The sequence below is a fragment of the Pyrgilauda ruficollis genome, unplaced genomic scaffold, assembly GCF_017590135.1.
Source record: "Pyrgilauda ruficollis isolate IOZ18807 unplaced genomic scaffold, ASM1759013v1 scaffold164, whole genome shotgun sequence".
Lineage (NCBI taxonomy): Eukaryota > Metazoa > Chordata > Aves > Passeriformes > Passeridae > Pyrgilauda > Pyrgilauda ruficollis.
The window spans coordinates 846,565-866,296 of record NW_024515209.1 but is presented as its reverse complement, the minus strand read 5'-3'; the positions used below and the strand labels follow the sequence as shown (position 1 = coordinate 866,296).

The window sequence follows — 19,732 nt, the reverse complement described above, 5'->3', positions numbered from 1 at the left end:
TGATTACTTAGAAGATTTATAACTCTGTTCCAAGGTAAGTACAGTAGGAGTAGTTTCCCTCAGGAAGGACTGCAAGATTACATCAATAAGCAGGTCCCTGCTGATTCTTTTAACCACTTAGGACTTGATGTTCTGATATCCAAGAAGATTTCATATCAAACTCAGCAAATACCCTTTTCTGGTGTGACCTCAGAGAGACTTCAGCAGGCAGGCAGCAGAGCAGGAGCACAGAGGCAGAAATGTCTGAGTCCTGCTCATACAAACAGCATTTGGATTCCGTTGCTTCTGCTCCCTCTAAATTTTCATGGATTTGATTTGGAGGAAAAATCTCCAACAGTAGCTAAATGTAAGATTCTCACAAATACACACACTTCCAAGGATTGTAAAAAAACTCTACTACCCCAACTCATAAAGCAGCTGTACTTTTACAGGAGTACAAGAGAACATTTCATGGTTACAATCCTGCAGATCCACCACATACTGATATTTTCCCTGAAGTGTGCTACCTAAGTAAATGAAACACCACTGACTTTTTTTTTTTTTTTTTTTAAGCCATGAATCTTTAATGCAACCACGGTGTCCTAGTACTTTTGTCACCCTCCACCAAATTTCAGATTGCTATAAAGAGCTGTCTTGAGTTGATGAAATGGTTGAGGTTTTTAATCATGACACTGTTTTATGTCTTTCACATTCAATAAAAAGTTGAACCTAAGAATCGTAGCTGTGTAGAACACAGGTGAGCAGCATCACAACTAAAGCAGAATGGTTTAGAGAGCTGGAGATTAAGATCAAGGACTAATGCAAATATTTGCAGCAATCTCAATTAGGATTTGTCATTCTGATATAAAACATTATTGTGTGAATGGTGTGGTTTCCACTCAATCCAGTTGTGATTTATGATGCATACCTTTACATTTGTATTTCCATTTGTATATTCATTTTAAAGTTGACATATAATTGCATTTATATCTGTGTGTAACACACTGTTCAACATGACATTGTGCTTTATTCCTAGTAACACCCTACACTGAAAATTCAGTAATTGCCTGTGAATTCTTCAGAGGTACAATTTTACTGTACTACTTGTTCTTAATGCCCAAGATGAACTGTAAAAGTGTCCACCTCAAAAGCTACCACTTTCAACTCTTGCTAGTGCTCAGACAGAGCTTTTCTTACACATGTAAAAATTTCTCAAAATCAGGCAACTTACCCCAGAATCATTAGTTTGGTCATTGTGGGGCAGCCTGAGACAACAGGAGAAGATGCAGTAAACTACAAGTAATTGTTTCAAGGTGTCCCACAGCAGGAAATAAGCCAAATAAACCTAATATTACATGGATTCCTCTTAAAAAGAAGAAGGAAAAATTTGTAGCTACTTCCCTTTGCTTCCAGAAATTCTGTATGGCTTGGAAGCAAGTCCCCAGTTTCTTCCAATTAGCTTTGTCCTTATCTTTAATATCTGTCATTTTTAATCCCTCCAAAGCTTGCAGTGCTGTCAGCAGTACTGGCACAGAGAACAAATATCCTCATTGTTAGGAATTACTCTAGGATCACCAAGTAATTTAGGTTGGAGGAGACTTCTGGAATTCCTGTACTCCAGCCTTCCCAAAGCTGGCTCAGCTGGGCATAGATTTGACCAAACAAGCTCTGAGTATCCCAGAAAATTACACCACAACTTCTTTGAGCAACCTGGGCCAGAGTTTTATCAAAGTTGATGTAAAAAAGGTTTTCCTTATTTTTACCTGGAATTTCCTATGCTCTGCTCAAACCTTGTTTAGGTCAAATCACCCAGTGGAATGGATTTCTGAAATAATTTTCTCATTTAATTTGCACTATTCATACAACCTGAAAACATATACAACATGTTGTCTCACACTGTCATTTTCTTTTTAAATTAGAGAAGAAATGAATTGTTGTGTGAGAATCATTAGATCCACTGAACACACTGCATTTGAGAGGCAAGAACATGATCAAAGACCTGGAGGGAGAGTTCCAGACTGCTAAGTGTAACAAACCTGTTCATATATTTCAGATATTTCATGGAACTAACAGAAAGCTTCAACTGCACCAATCCCATCCAAGGTACAGTAAGTGGAATTTAAAATCCCATCTCACTGGGCAGAAAGGAACAACATAAAAACATTGGAATAAAATTCATAGCTACAAATTAAATAACTAACAGATACGACTTCTTAGGATAACTTACTCTTGAAACAAAGCTTATTTTCTTTTACAAAACATAAAAAAATACAATTAATGGCTATTTAATGCGGTGGAAAAAAAATCTGATCCATGAAAAAGTATATAAAAGCTATGAGTTTGCTAATATGCAAAGATATAAAACCTCTAGACAATATGACAATGAATGGCCAATCACACAAGAAGACTGAAAACACCAAGCAATGAAAATCAAAAAATTCAGAAGGACCTGAGTGTTGATGTCATCTTTTGGCTAATTTTGTGTAAGTTAAAAATGATGCAGAGAAATGAAGGGCACAGCAGAATCTCCCATAGTTCTGCTCCCAAGAAGCTTTAATGCCCCATAATGATCCCTCTTCTCCCACCACATGCCAATTTTGGCAGGGGCTCCCCGACAACCCCTGTCAGTGCAGGGACCTCTCTGGCCATTCCGCCCCAACAGTAACTGGAATTTCAGTGGAATTTTACCCCTGCCAGCAGTAACTGCAGCAGAATTTTCTTTTTATCCTCTTCAAAGGCTTTTTTATGGGTTGTTTTTGTGTTTTGGGTTTTTGGGGGTTTTTTTTGTTTTTTGTTATGAGAGCATTAAATGAATAGTGAACTATCCAGTGGCTCTGACATGAAAATATCTCATAAAGGAAGGGCTTTAAAACCTTATCTCACTGGATTTAAGGACTGTGATAGTCAAGGACAGAGCTGTAAGAATTCAGTACAAAATCTGTGTAAATTCTGAACTTAGGGATGTAAGGAGAAGTTTGGACATGAGCCTGGCCAAGATTTTCTCTCTTGATTTTGTGCTAAAAACTACTTTGAGTGAAGAACATGTAGGTGGACATTATAAACCACATTGAAGTACAGTATAAGCATGTGGACAGATGGACAGATGTCAGAACCTGCAAATGCCACCATTTGAGTAGGACTAAAACTAAATTAATTAATTGTGGCACTTTTATTTTGTTGTCATTTGTAAATATTAGGCAAAACTTAAAAATAAATTTTACATTAATAATTTTTTTCTAACAACGGATGTACTATGTAATTATTAAGGCCTTACTATTCAGACTCTCATAGTATATAAACCAAACTATTTATTATTTATTATTATTAAGAAAATAAATAACTCATGCTCTGATATCCACCATTTACTGAGGTACCAGGAGCCAGTCTGCTTTATGGCCCAGGCTTTTAAAGGAGAATGGTGTCAGCAATTTTAGAGGAAGAAAAACTTTTGCCTCTGCCAGAATTATATTCCCTTTTATTCGTGACACCTTTCAGCTTAGGAAAACACTGAGCATTTTCTCTACTCTGCTCATTTTTAAGTTATTTTCTAACTAAAAGTTCAAAAAACTGTCACAGCTCTTCCAACCCAAGCCTGTCTGTGACCTAAGGAGGTCGATCCCCTGAGGACCTGTGCAAACCCTTCATGGAACACTGGGAAACACAGGGAAGCTGAAAGGTATTTGTACATTCTTGGGCATTGAAGGACTGTTACTAATAAAATTTGGGAATTTCATAAAGTTGGAGGTTTCAGCAGTGAAGGAACAGCATATCACTGGGGAGGAAACAGATGGGACAGGGATAACATTTATCAAGGGTTAACTTTGAAATGGATAGCACACCTACAAATTAACAGAATATATATTTTAATCAATCTATGGCAAAATAAATATATAACAATAAAGAGTGATTATGAGACCATGAAAGCAAACATAAATGTGGAATTTGAAGTAATTTTGGTAGAGCACAGGAAAACACTGATGTCAGTCCAGAAAAGATTTTGTCTTTCAGTGAGATCCCAACTGAGACATGGAAAACTGTGACCACTAATTGAAATTAATTTGAACTGTAACAGAATTAAAGAGACACAGAGGCAAGAGGTTTGATCATTAATGGTGGTGGAGAGCTAATCAGGCTTATATGGCTATTTATGAACCATAACTAATTTCACAATGGACATTCAGAAAACTGGAAGAACCAACTGAAGACAGACCATTTTCATATTGAGAATATTCTTTTAATTCTGACATCTTTTGAAGCAAAGTTTTATACATCTGTATAAAATTAACCAAAAATTAAGAATTTCAATCCCCTTCATGGTTTTGGATGGGAGGGGTTGTTTAACCAAACAACTGGTTTTTAATACAAATTCATCAATTAAAGCTAAAATATGTATCTATTAATAGAAAGTTTGTTCCAGCTTCTGGGGGTTTTTTTGCACAAAAGTCCCCTTTATACCAGCCACTCTCCTAGAAGATGGAAAAAATGCTAAAGATGCTCATGCCTGTGTTCCCACACCACAGTATTTTGTAATACTCTTGTGCAACGTGGTCAAAGGCTCTTGTGACCAAAATAACTCCAGAAAAATTCCTGGTAAACAGAACTGTAAATATTGTTGTACTCCTTTTGACTTTGATCAGGCTACACTGCGTTACCCTGGCTGAAAACCTGCCCCAAAATATTAATGTCAAACTCTGATTCCAGCAGCACAGAACAGGGGGGGAAAAACAGGAGCCTGAGAAAACTAAGGTGAAGTGGTTTTTGACAATCTGACCCGAGCAAAGTTAGTAGTCAAATTATATTGTTTTCATTGCTTTCTATCTGTAGTGCTAATAATGGATGTTCTTTAATATTTAAGACCATTAAAAATTTTGGAGATGGCAGTATTCACTTCCCCCATTTTACAGGACAGCAGGTTTGGAGAAAAAATGTTGAGAGAACATGACAATGGCAACAGGGGGTGCAGGCAGGAGATCCCAGAGCTCCCAGCCCCACATCCAACCCTTTAAATCTCATTATTTCTTCCTTAAACCACGTGTTGTACTCATGATTGGATGTAACTGCAGCAGGCCTCTGTGTCAGAATGATTATTATTTTTAAGGTCCAGGAAAACTGTTGCTTTGGATTTAAGGATCTAAGAAAAAATACTTGAGGAAAAGTGTAAAGGAAGTTGGGGGAACTAGGGAAAGGACAATTGTGTTCAGAAATAAGCAAACATTTTCTTGACATGTTGTTTCATCCACAAGGTGAGGAGAATATCTTACCCTGCCTGCTTGTGGTGCAGGTTGGGGGAAGGTAGTCAGGACAAAATGGCTTTTCTAATGCCTACCTAGAAAAGTGGAAAATTACATTTCAGCTAGAGACACTTAGGAACTGCCCAAATTCAAGAGAATATTCTTGAATTTCAATACACATCTATGATGCTGTTTTCTAAAATAAACAAATACAGCTGACGTGATGCCAGTAACTCATTGATTCTGTGTTGAATAGAAGTATCTTAAGGATCTTTAGGGAAGATTCCCACAGGCTTCAAGAGCTAGTGACCCACAAGGAGCAGGGACCTGCTGGACACAGGAAAGGGACAGAGGGAAATGCACAGGCAGTGGGAAAGGAGAGGTGGCCTGGGAACAGTCAGGAGGAGAGTGTGGGTTGTGCAGGAACTGGGGTGAGGAAGGACAAGGCAGAGCTGGGGCTGAACTTCTCAAGGGACACACAGAATAACAGGAAAGGCTTCTACAGGTCTGTCAGACAGAAGGTCAGAGTTGCCAAGGCACTCCCCAGAGCACTGGAAATGTCCTGGCAGTCAGGTGAAGTCCCAGGTGACTGGAAAAAGGGAAACATTGCTCCCTTCTTTAGACAGGGGGGAAAGGAGGACCCTGGGAACCTGCCCTGTCAGCCTCCCTCTGTGCTGGGAAGGTCCTGGACAGCCCCTCCTGGCAGCCCTGCTGAGCTGGGGGACAGGAGGTGACCTGGGACACGGCCTCAGGACCTGCCCGAGCGAGCCCCTGGCCTTCTCTGACGGGGTGGCTCCACCAGGGGACAAGGAGGGCTGCAGATGGCATTCACCTGGAGTGCTGCAAAGCCTTTGACACAGACCCCCGCAGCCTCCTGCTCTCTGCATTGCAGAGAGATGGGTTTGGCTGCCATGTGGGTTGGGCACATCCACAGGGGGCTGGAAAACAAGTCAAAATCCTGATGGACACCAGTGACCAGAGGTGTCCCTCACGGGTCTGTGCTGGCACCAGTGCTATTTAATCTGCATCAGTGACACAGACAGAGGCATCCAGGACACCTCCAGCAGGTGACACCGAGCTGAGGGTGCAGGGACACCCCTGAGGGACAGGATGGCATCTAGAGGGACATCCCAGGAGTGGCCCATGGGGATGCCAGGAGGTTTAACCAAGCCAGGGCTGGTGTTGATGCCCTGGCACAGGGTGCCCAGAGCAGCTGGGGCTGCCCCTGGATCCCTGGCAGTGCCCAAGGCCAGGCTGGACACTGGGGCTGGAACAGTGGGAGGTGACCCTGCCGTGGCTGGGCTGGCACTGGGTGGGATTTAAATCCCCTTCCCACCGCAATCACTTGGTGTGATTCTGTGATTCTACTTTACATAACAACAGCACATAAACTGTAGTGAAATAGCCACTTGTTTCTCAAAGATAGGACACAAAACACAAAATTATGCTTATGTTCTTCTTGGGAAAAAACACCCAGACAAACAAACCCCAAAAACTAAAATTACTGTACAATGGGTGAATAAACGGCAAAAACTCCTGCTATAAAATGCTGGTGAACTAATGTACTGAAGCTCATACTGAATTACATTTTCCCATAAATGATCTAAACATCAATACTCAGAGATATTTTCTTTCTCTTCACTCTCACTGCATCACCTTATGTCTGTTCTGGAAGAGACTCCATCCTCAAGACATTGTCTGCAGTTGCCTTAAGTATTACTTTATACAAGGGGTTTTGTGCATTAACACTACTTGAAAGAAAAACCAAAAAAGTCCTTCCACTGTCTAGAAATGTCACAATTTCTTTCCCACCAAAAGCCATCTGCAAGTATCAAATAAAAAAGAGTATTTTAAAACATTTAAAAGAGTATTTTAAAATGTTTAAAAGAGTATCTTAAAACATTAAAATGTCTTAAACTAATGACATTTTGATGGGAAAACAAAATGATCAGACACTACTTTTGATAGTGAAGAAAAGTATGCTCTTCACAGGAGTGCTGCTACACAAGAGTAATGGAATGATTGAAAATATTTCTGTATTTTATCTTTTTAGAAGATAGATTTCAAGAGGCATCAGCTGATGGAGCAGCAACTCATCAGTGAAGGGTTAAATGAAAAACTGTGTCACAGCAAAGCTATAAAATTTATTTTCTTACATTGAAAATGACTCTTATGCTAAGATTATTTAATCCTGCCCTGGTTCACAAGGCTTCCATGCCTTCTGTGAGTTCAGGCTCTGCACTGAAGAGCTTCCCATGGTGTGTACAGAGGCAACCCTGAGCACACCCCAGCCCTCCAACAGCAATAATTTAATGATCTGAGCCACCACCAGCAACAGGCACTGCATGCACATTTCGAGAACATTAACCTCCTCCCTCACCATTCAAAATCCAATTACCCACCCAGCCTACAAGCATCATAATTACTCTTCATTAAAAAAAAAAAAAAAAATCAGTAGCATCTAATATTATAAATCTAGCTCATTGCGCAATTATTTCCCATAACAAATGCACCATTTGAAATAATTGTTCAGAATCCTTTCTGGAAAGCAATCCCAAACCAAAGCTGGTTCTGTGTGGCCCAAAAAGCACTTTTATTGTAGAAGTATGGGCAAGGGGTTGGAAGGAAGAAAACCTCTGGTGGTTGCAGTGAACATTATTGCACACAGAAGCCAGATGAGGCCCTAGCACACATTTTTCATGATGAGTTTATAAAATTTTCCATACTGATTCCCACCCTGTTTATTATGCAAGCCTTACACAAGCTTATTTTCCTGTGTTATCATAAATAAATTGAAACTGAGAGATATGGTGGCTTTTTATAACTAAGGAGAAAACTTCCTCAAATCGCAGTTTCAGAAATACTTTTTGCAAAAAGAAAGTGAAAAAAGAAATATCTCACAAATACAACATAAGAATGTTAAATACAAGAGGTTTGTGTGAGAAAAACTGGTTAGTTTGAGGCCTGGATTTATACATCACTTGTACAATTAATCAGTGTTTTTTACAGATGGTGTATTTTGTCAAACTTTTAAACAATTATTTTCTGCATATATGAATTATATAGCAATTATATTAATATATGTTGTTTATATATAAGCAGGATTACACATTTCAGTGGTAGGAGTGCAAACCAAACAGCAGTATGCCAACAATTAGAACACTCCACTAAGCTCTGGAAATAGTGGAATTTTTCAAGGACAATTCTAAGAAGTGTGTAAGATGCTGAACCACACAAGTTCTGAACTGAATATTTATGATACTCAACATCTACTTCCTAACAGAGATTGTTTAAAATTATTCCATCTGTGGATAGAGGCACTCAGATAGATGAAAATCTTTGATCATAAAGGGCTCACCAGCCTTACTGGAGCATCACAAGATCCAATAGCCAGAGGTTACAGTTATATTGTTAAAGCTGAGAATTATTCAGCACTTAAGTGCTGTTTCCAAGAAGTCAGGATTATTAAACACAGAACTCACTCACCAAAAGAGGTTGTGGGCTTAATATTGCCTGGCAGTTGTTCAGGTAAGCCTGTTTTAAAAGTTATGTTCCTACCCACTTTGGGAAAAAATTATCTGCTGTGCCCAGAGCCCCACTTTCTCTGATTCTTTCCTTCTTTTGCCCTGGGGAGAAAGGAAAAAATTATCTTGCTGTGCCCCAGTGTGCTTGGAACAGCTGTGAGCCTGTGTGGTGGCACCAGTCAGGGCAAAACATCCTCCCCAGTGAAGCTGCAGTGCTCCAGCCCCTCTCCCTGTGGTTACCTGCTCTGACAGCGCAGCCCTTCAGGGGCTGGTCCTGATTTTTAACAAACAGACTGCTTATTTTCCAGTCTGTTTTTAATAAACTTAGAAAATTGGTTTAGTCCTCTTTTCCCTTCTCATTTTCCCTTGAACGCTCCTTGCTGAAATTTACATTCCTTACTACTCACCTCACGAAAATATTTCAGAATTCCCTGTGTTTTTTCCTTTGAAGAACATTTTTCACTTTACTAGTTAAGCATCCCATCTTACCTGTCCTGCTGTTCAGTGGAACACTGACCTTGTAGAAACTGCTGGTTTCTTCTCAGACCATGCCTCCACTGGACCTTTTTAGCTTTTAACCTCAGTGTCTGTCTGATTAACTATCTGATTTTACTTCCTCTAAAGCTTAGTCTCCTCTGTGTTGCCTCTTGGTTCTCTATCTCCCCCTAGGATGTTGAATTTAATTATACTGTAATTATTATTAAATAGGTGGCTCAGCCATTCCATCTGAAATTACCTTCAGTTAGGTATTTAATATTAAATTGAGAATAATGTTGGTTGTCCAACTAACTGTTCTGAAGAAGTTCTTTAATGTGCTGGAAAAAAATACCTGAAATTTTGTGCTATTCACCCACTTCATTTCTAACCGAAGTCCTCCATTATTGTAACAATTTAGACAAGATTGCACAGACTCTCCATGCCTCTCTGCTGGCACACCAGTATCCTTTCCTTGGCTCATGTCTGAATTATGCAGTTTATTTAGTTTCTTTCACTTGGGAATGAAACTATAAGAGGCTTTAAATCTGCCAGCTGACAGTGGCTGTGTAAAGAAATAAGTGAAACTTGAATAAAATAAGCATTGCTTGAGCTATAGACTGACTGCCACTCCTCACTTCTCACTTCCACACACAAATACACAGCACATCTGAAAATATGCCCCAAAGCATCTATACTCTATTTAACCTTTGCCTGCAGGTGCTAATAAATTTCAGCCTGTCTTAAGGCTTTTTTTTTATTTGCAATGAGCTCCCCATGCCTATTATCACTACCATTTGCAGTTTGATAAAAAAAAACTCAGGGAAATCATAATTGATGACAGGGGAGGTTGTATAAAGAAAAAGGAGTACTTTTTACTACAGATAATTTATGCTTTAAACAGAGACAGGAGATCTGAGAAAAGGACAGTTATGCCCAGTTTACAGATAAGAACCTGAGGCAGAGAAATTATCTTCATACAGAATTCTGCCTCAAAGGTGGGCATTTTCCTCAGTCCTCCCCACTTGACTCCCATATGGAGATAAAGACGTATAAATAATTACAAGGTTATCCTTTCCTTCTGCATTGTAATGGAAGGAATAAAAGGAAACCACTGGAAGTCCCCCCTCTACCTCTGAACCAGCTGATGGAAAATGAGTTAATCAAAATACACAAGACCTGAAAACCACACTCAACAACTTCTGAGTGCTCTCTTTTATGGCTTTTAACATTTACTATTTTGCCATTTCAAGAACTTACTGAAATTCTTATACCCAGACTACTTGAAAAGACCAGGAACAACATTCACTGTCTGTGTTTACTGTCTGAACTTATTCCCACATTCTTTGATTAAATAAACGTTGTAAGTGCAATCATACTTGTTCTTTATTCTGTATGGTGCCTGACAAATATAATTTCTGCAATATTTGAAACACAGTGATTCTGATACTTAAAAGTCTGATGGTGAATTATGAAAGAAATCAGTCACACACACCACAGAGGCTGACTTTGAAACTGGAAAATTCTGTGTCATTGGCAATGCCAGGAATAGCTTCCCAGAGGACTTTTAGAATTCCTGTATAATGTGGCTTTATCACTGCTTTTTCTTCTGCGGCAGAACAATAATTAGAATTATATTAGAATAAATAGAAGTTTACTTCCCTCTCCCATGTAGCAACAGAAAACTTTTGTTGCTAGTCAGGTGGGTCTCTCCTTTGGAGAGCAAAGAGACAGAAAGTAATGCCTGCAGAGTAGGAAAATCTAAAAATGTCTCATCTGAAATACATTGATTATAACATATTACCTGAGATCTAATCTTCCAGAGCTGAAGCTCTGGAAGAGGTGGGCAAGAGCTCACTTTCAGGCTAACTGGACAGGTTAAAGCTATGTACAAACAATCTTACCTACCTTTTTTATCTTTATCATTACCATTACTATTATTATTTAAAAGTTTGGATTTTCTATTATGGAGTCCTTATTTTACTCAGACAAGATCTTCCAAATCTGCATAGAGAGGGCAACAGCTCTTTTTTTTCAATGATGCTGAGTGGAAAATATTTTCTCCTTTGTTTATTCTATTTTTCCTGTGCTGTAGATGAGGATGAACATCCAGAGTATTAAAATAACTCAATCATTGTTTTAAAAAACAAACATGTGCACCCGAGGGGAATAATCCTTCCTGAATTTCTTCCTCAGATCTATCCAGATCCAATTCTGAGAACTCTTTTTCTCTTACAGATGAGAGAGGAAGAGATGCACACGCTCTTGCTTCTTCATGTTTAAAGTTTTCTTTTTAATTTCTCTTTGATATTTCAAACTGTGTGATGAGTTTCAACTATAAACTTTAAAAAAGAGGCTTCTCTTTTCTCAGCAAGGGGGATTACTCTTCCTGCTGGGAAGGGCAGAAAACAAGCTAATAATGTTAAGGTTTTGTGGAACATCTCCCAAGTTTGGGATGCAGTGAAGCTGCACTTGAAGAGGGACATTAAGGGCTGGTTGGTTGGAGGTTTGCACCCTTGGGAGGTCAGGGATCACCTCACTTCCTCTGCATGGAATACGTATAAAAGTGGCAGAATTAGTACAAAAAGTGCCAGGCAAAGACTTGGAGGGGAAAAAAAGAAGGGAGAAAACCAGTTTTCCTTCTGTAGTCAGAGCAATGGATTCATAGCCAGGGTACTTGGAGCTGCAAAGAATGAACTGAGAGAAAATTGCAGAATGCAAATGCAATCTGTTTCAGGGAAAAAACATTCTAATACATTTAATACTATCTTTTGCATTCTATAATGTTGTTAATGACACTAACAAGACCTTCTTGAGAAATAAGACTACTTGACGAAAAGTTTCTAAATCTTGAACAGATATCAATGTAAAATTCCAAATCAATGCCATTACCACATTTGAACACACAGCACACAGCACTGAACTGGTAAGCAAGTTCTTTACACAAAAAGACATACTAAGAAGCAGCTAAAATTCTTCAAATTCAAGTTACATTGGTATTTGGGAATTTGGTGATTTTTTTTCAAAAAACTTACTAATATAATAGGGACATCTTTGATTCCTCTGATCTATTTTAATTAAAACTTCCTAGTTTAAACATTTTCCATGTACAATTTTTGGTCATAAGGCCTTATTCACTTTCCAGCCAAAGATGTGGCTGTCCCTGGATCCCTGGCAGTGCCCAAGGCCAGGCTGGACACTGGGGCTGGAGCAGCCTGGGACAGTGGGAGCTGTCCCTGCCATGGCAGGGGTGGCTTTGAGGTACCTCCCATCCCAACCATTCCTGAATTCTGTGATTCTAAGGAGTTGTAACATTAAACTCCAAAAAATCTCCCTTTGAGGGAGAATGGGTGTTTCCTGCCATTTACTACCTGTGAAAATTATACCACTTACAAAGCCTGAATGTTTGACACTAACAGAACTATGAATATCTGGAAAAATAAATTCTCTTCTGCAAAACTGAAAATGGTCTGTACTCCTTTGGTTTAAATATAAACAGAGCTTTCATTACTTACAATTATGTGCAATAGTTTTGGTCTTGCTATTGATTTATCTGGTAACTGATACGTATGAAGGAAACAGAGCAAAATGAACATTTTTTTAAAGACTTATGTGAGGGAAGGTAGAGGTGTCTGCACAAGGCTTGTCCCCAGGGTACAGAGGGGCAGCAGCTGCTGTGGAACAGATTGCACTTAGATGGGAAATTCTGAGAAAAGAGGTTGGCCAAACTCTGCAAGTCAAGACATCCTTGTGTCATGTTAAGACCGGAATTATTTTTTGTTCTGCCAAATATAATGAGGACTACATTGCACCAAACGGAACACATTCTTTTTAATGACTCTAAGCAGGACTGTTTCTGAAGAAATCCCCAATTGGTCTTCCCAAGACAAGGCAAAAATAATTACCATGTTCTGGTAGCTGAATATTTCAGCTACCACAACATCCAAAACTACAAACAGAAGGACACAGAGAAACAGGACAAACGAAGGAAAGAAAGAGAAAATACTGACCGCCACACGGGCAGCAGACAAACCATATTAACAGCGCATTTCCCTGACTTTTAATGTACAAAAACCACTGAAAACAAACAAAAACTCCAATCAAGACATTAAAGTCAAGTTTAAGGATTAATCTGGAGAATGGTAACAAGTGAAGCCTGAGAATATTGAGGGCTCCTCTTTAACAGAAAGGAAAAGCTCAAGACTGGAATGATGGTTTTAAAATCTATACAGGAAGGGCAAAAATAATATTATGGCAGGTTATTAACTTTTTATTGGTAACTGCTAACAGTAGAGTGTGATCTCTTAAGGACAGAATCAACCGCCAGCAGTGGAAAGTGCAAGGAAAGTAAATACCAAGTAAAAGGCAGGATTTCTATAGAGTTGGGGTAGTCTATATTTGGGGTATTCTGTATTGGGGGTGCTACAGCAACCCCAAATTTCTGAGGGCCAGAGAAAAGCACAACTTTGTAATCAATATATTGGTCAAGCACAGAGACAGTAATTTCAGATCTACAGAAAGACTTGCATGAAAAAAAATATATATGGTGACTGGGAAATATTTGCAGATCTCAAAGCATTCCTGGCTATGGTAAGAACAAGGGAAAGGAGATACCAAGTTTAAAAGGCTGAGGACCAGGCAGTCAAGGAGAAAACAGGAATCTTAATAATCCCAGTCTCCTCAAAAGGAAAGGTGCAAGAGAAAGGCTAGGATACTGATTTGGAGAAAATAAATTTTTGAAGATGTGAACAGACAGTGCTATGAAGAAGGAGCTGTGTTTGTGTTCGGAAATCACCAAAGAGTGAATATACCCAGAGGAAAAGGGGTACCAAGATGAGAGAGGCTAAAAGGTGAAGAAAAGTCACTGTAGGAAACAGTGTTAGGAACATCTGGCAAGTCAGGAGGTGAACAGACAGCCAAGCCATCAATGGCATTGAAGGAAGCACAGGATGAATTAAGTCAAGAATGGATCAGACTTTTCATGTGAATAAAACAGGTGAAATCTGAGTTGGAGAAGGAGAGGTACCCCAAACACACACAGCGAGGGGTGAAAAGCTGATGACAGACAGTGATGTGGCTCAAGGAGAAGGAAATCAGAATATTTTTTTTGTGTTTGTGTACTTATAGACAAGAAGGATTAAAAACCTTGTTATAAATCAGGGGGTAATAGCAATTAATAAGAGAAAGGTGAAGAACTATGCAAAGAATGCAAGAGAAGGAAGCTGAACAACTGGAACAAGCAGCAGGAGAGCTACAACCCCTTCCTGAATCTGTGACGGAACAAAACTGAGCAGGGAGAGGGGAGAAGGCAGACCAACAGAGGGGAAAAGGTCACATCCACAGTGTTGCTGTACTGTGATTTTATTATTTGCAAGACACCAGTGGAATCAGATAGAGAGAAGGATGGGGAGGGCGACGGACAAGAGTTCAGCAGGGATCCAGAACCAGGGGAGAGAGAGCCGAGGGAGCTGTTGGGGGATGTGGAGATGTGAAGCTGCTGAGTGCAGGGATGGCAGAGCTGGAGAGAGAGAGAGAAAGAGAGAGAGAGAGGAGCTGGATCTGTGTCCAGAGGAAGCGGGGCTGGCCGCAGGATTTCCGCAGGGATCCGGCGCTGCCGCAGCCCGCAGGAGGAAGCGGATGCTGGGAGCCTGCCAGGGACAGCAGTTGGTAGGGGGGAAAAAAGAGAGACGACAGCACAGTTTACCCAAGAGCTCTGTTCAAATATGTGGTTAGAGGAGGACAAACCCAGGAGTCAGAGCAAACAGGGTGAGGACCTGCAGTGTTTGCCCCTGCAGAGCTGGCCTGGCTGGGGATTTCACGTCTTGCTGTCAGACAGCGCAGGGGGGGAAAGCAAATGATGGATGTGCAAGCAGAAAACCACAATGTTAATTACCTTAAAATATCAATTATCTCCAGAAAATCTCCCCTTTGATCTGGGGAATCCCAGTTTCTCAGTGGTATAAACACACAGAGCTGGAGGCTCCTGAGCTATTCCTGCACATCTGAGCCACCTTGATCTAGAAGTGGTTTTGATCCCACACTCACAACCACAAGTTCTCAACAAGAACAGTGAATTTTCCATCTTCAGTTTCACATTCCAGCAGGTTCCTGTTCCCATCCACCACACAGCTGAAGGCTTAAATACCCTCTTCCTCCTCCTCCTTCAGTCTCTGTGAGGAGCAGCAATATTAATCCTGGAACATGGGATTGCTTTCAGCACCAGTGCTGCTGAAAGATATGGGTGGGTCTGACATTATTTCACCAACTGAAAACTGAAATTAGGGACAGTTCTGCTGTGAGACATATGGATTATAATGCCTGCATTCATCAGATATATTTATGCATGTATGTTTATATATTTCGCAAACATAATTTCAGCTTCACTGCAGTGCAATCCAGCAATAAATGCAATCTTTACTTGGGACCAAAAAAAATTTTCAAAATAAGAAAAGGTTCCCTGAAACTACCTCTAGAAATTAATTTTTCAATAATCACCTGGGAAATTCAACTTCAGGTAGAACAACACTGATTTTTTTAAGGGACTCTATATATTACCCTGTGGAAAATATCATCTTGGGTCTTGATCAGTGATTCTGGGAGTTTAAATTGCAGGTTTTTTAAGTACTCCAAATCCTAAACAACCTTGCAGCAGATTTTCCAAATATCCAATACAGTGGCATTGAAGCAGCAGACTTAAAAATCAACACCTGACATTTTAGGTCCTTGTTTTTTCCCCAGTCCTGCTGAAATTATCAGGAACTTTGCTATACTACAGGAAATCAGATTTTGCTGGAGAGCAATGAATTTACAAATTTTCATGTATTAGGCTTCATGCTGGGAGCAGTGCTTGAGGATCACGTACAAACACAGTGCAACTTAATACAAAAAAAGGGGTTTTATACTAATCAGCAAATGAAAGCTTGCTTCCAGCACACCAGTACAAAAGTTCCAGTACAAAAGTACCACAGCACATGAATTAGTCAACACAATTCAGCATTTCACTTTACATCTACAAAAATAAAAGTACTACAGTTACACAGCGTGTGCTGATTGCATATCTTCAGAAATAAAAGGGAAAGAAAACCCCACTGGAAAAACTGAAATACAGAAAAGAATGTCAGCTACTTCAGGCAGCAGATTTAACTTTCTGGATATAATAATGAACTCTTAATTTTGGGGGTACTGCTTAATTAAAAAGCTACCAAGAAGATCACAGATACAAGCAATACTGGGTGGTTTTGATCAATACCTAGGGCAGCAATTAAAATAATAGCCTTTTCCACAATTTGACACTGGATATGGGGCCCATTTTTTAATTTCTTCCATTCCACAACAAGTTTTGACTACAGTAGCTGCTTCAGTACAAAAACCCCTTGACAATATTAAGCTGCAAACTGCTGAGCAACTGGAACAAAGAATATTGACAGCAGTGCTTGGGTCCCCAAAGAGAACGTTTAGAAACCAAGTAACTGGAAATGAGACTTGAACCAATTCTATGGTTCATCAAACATCTGCAATAATATTTGATTCTAGTGCAGTTACAGGGAGGGAATTGGAATGTCTGTCAGGCTGGGATTAAAAATTAAAGCAGAGGCCTTGGCTTGTCAGGAATTCATGTTGTTAAGGAAAAAAAAAAAAGAGAAACATATATTTTAAAAGCAAAATCACTGATCAGTGGAGGATCACCACCACAATGCATGGGTTGAGAAAAGGAGGAGAAAATTTGTGTATTTTGTCAAGGCTGACAGCTAGTCTGAAGTCTGACATTTCAGCATGCTTGAAAGCAATACTTGATACTTTTTTGACTGTTCTTATAAAGATACAAGTGGTTTGTTACAACACTAAATTGTATGATGGGATATCTGCCTGCACACAGCAAAGCTGACACAAAATAAAAGCACCAGCTAACTTACCTTAACACAGCTTCAGAGAAGTCAGGACTGAGCCCTCAAACAAAGGGACATAAAGCACAGGTCTGGAATGGTGAGTGATGCAAGGAAAACACAGCTACAAGAAGAATCTGTGCCTTGGGGTATTTACCACAGGCAAACACAGAAAAGGGTGTTTAGAGTGGTCACCTCATCTGTGTGAATATTGACTAGGTTTTAAATAAGTAAAAATAATAAATTTTAAAGTAATAATCATTAAAAAGTAGTAGCTTAAATTATGTTTTTCCTGATCTGTACAGGAAGTCGTGGTGTTTCAGTACTACATGGGAGCGGGGGGAAGGTGCAACCAAAATCAACACCCATAACTTGTGCCCGTTAGTTAAATCAGAGTTACAGCTCAGTTCTGGCAATTTGTGCAAGACCAATTAACCAGTATGGAAATGCCCTTTTATGCAGCAGCCAAATTCCTGTCAGAGTTTGTGAGCCACAGCACTAGCAGCAGGTTCAAAACCTCCTTCTCCTTCCTACCAAGGAAACACCCCCAATGCAAGAAGCACTCCAATTTCAGCAAAATGGTTGGGAAAACTTGAGGAGGCTCTAGGACACATCCTCTATGTCATGAAAAGAACTTGTAAGAAGTTCCTGTATTCTTAATTTTTATAAATAAATATGTTTGGAGATTTCCAAGTTTAATTTACAATAAGTTGGTCTCTGAAAACAGCACAAATCAGCACTTCAAGAACATTGTCCTGTGTCTGCTTTTTCTTTTGTCCTGACCTTCACTCTGCTTCATGACCAGCTCTATGAATTATAATAATTTACAAAGACTCTAGAATACCAAGTCTTTCTGCACTACTCCTACCCTCATGTAATGTAATTTCTGAATCAGCACCAGTAAGGTGCTTCCTAAGCCTTTTTATTTCCACGGAAATCACACCTTATGATTAACAACTCCAACAGCATTTTGTGTTTTGGGGCATCTGAAGTTTCCCTGAAGACAACCAGAGGAACCAAATGTCACGGCCATAACTTCCAAAAAAGTTTACATAAAGTTTAGAAGACTCAGGGTGAAATAAAGCACCAAGCAACGGCACAAGAGTTAAAATATTCAAGGAAATGTGTTGTCCACGAGACAAAAATGGACACATTTTACTTCTGCAGCTCCAACAGCTCCATGGTTTGCTTACTGAGCAAAGGTGCAACACAGAAATTACTACCAAAAAAAGGCAATTCTAACTTACAGAATGCTTCTCTTGTTTAGGCAATGGTTGTGCAGAAGTGCTTACACCAACACAAACAATAATTCAGAGTCTGCTACCAGGCAATATCTTAATAACTGCAGCATTTTCCAGGCAGTGTTTAATAAAGCTGGAACGCATTTTCTAAGGTGGCTTCTAGTCACTAATAAATCTAGAATGTAAATGCATGTTTACTTCTTGCAATATTTCCTTTGACCTCTACTGAAATTCTGAAAATTGTGAGCAATCTAATTTGAATGGCTGTGTTTTACTGTAACTTTTCTAAACTGAGAAGTTCCTGCAAAACCAGGATACACTAACTCTTTTATGTGACTGGTTTACAGTTTGGTTAATCCAGTATCAGGCCTGCATTAAAAAAAAAAAAAAAAAAAAAAAAAAAAAAAAAAAAAAGCTCTTTGCTAAGAAAAGAGATTATTAATACAGATAAATACCCTAACTCAGCCTCTTGAACAGGCAGCTTGATTTATGGCAGCTGGAGCACCTCTGGAGTTCATCTTATGTCAGGAACAGCTGCTGCAGACTCCACATTTTTGTGTCAAAAAATAAAAGAAGAAAAGAAAAAAAGAACCACCAACAGGGTACTTTTATTAATCTGTACTGGTAGCTAAAATTTAAGCAGGCATAGCTGAGATTTAATTCATGATGTCAGAATCATCAGAACACAAATTACTACCTGTTTCAGCTCCTGCTCTCATTAAATGTGTTTTTAAGGCACAGAACAAACCCAGAGATTTTATCACCTTTCAAACCTTATACCTGATGTTAATAATGTTAACTGGGCCATTTCCAGTTGACACTATTAACAAATCATCACTGCTTTGCATTTGGGTAGTGGGAAAATTGAGAAGAAAGAAGAAAATAAACATACCAAGGTGATAATTTTTTCTCTTGTTTTTTTTTTTTTAAGTTGCAGGCTGCTCAAAAGGGAATAATACACTATTTCTTGAGGGCTTTCTAACCCAGAAGCATGAACTAACCAAACAATTGTCACTGACAAGCGCTGCAAAGACTGAGGTGGGGTCTGAGAGACTCTTCTGGAAGGATGTGAAAGTTCTGCACAATGAAGTTTGTGTGTCCACATGGGATTTAATAAAAAAATACCTCCATAAACCCCCAGTTCTGTCACCAGGTAGCTGGGGAGGTGACTGAGTGCCACAGCAGCATCACAGAGCCATTTCATGGACAGATATCTTGGATATCTGACAACTCAGCTGCAACTGATGAAGTTTAGGAAAACGTAAAGCAACCAAAAATAGGAGTTTAAAAAGAGTCTTAAATTACAGGTTACCCTTTGTAAACCTATTACTCTTATTGCACAATGTGTTGTGTGCTCTAATGACAATAGAAAAAACTAGATTTATTAATGATAAATGTTC

General features: G+C 39.3%; 1 protein-coding gene across 1 annotated transcript in view; it reads right to left on the bottom strand.

Annotated features, from left to right (window-relative positions):
- SSBP2 (single stranded DNA binding protein 2) overlaps nucleotides 1-19,732 on the bottom strand; it is a 102,899-nt gene that overhangs the window by 66,312 nt on the left and 16,855 nt on the right. The window lies entirely within an intron of this gene.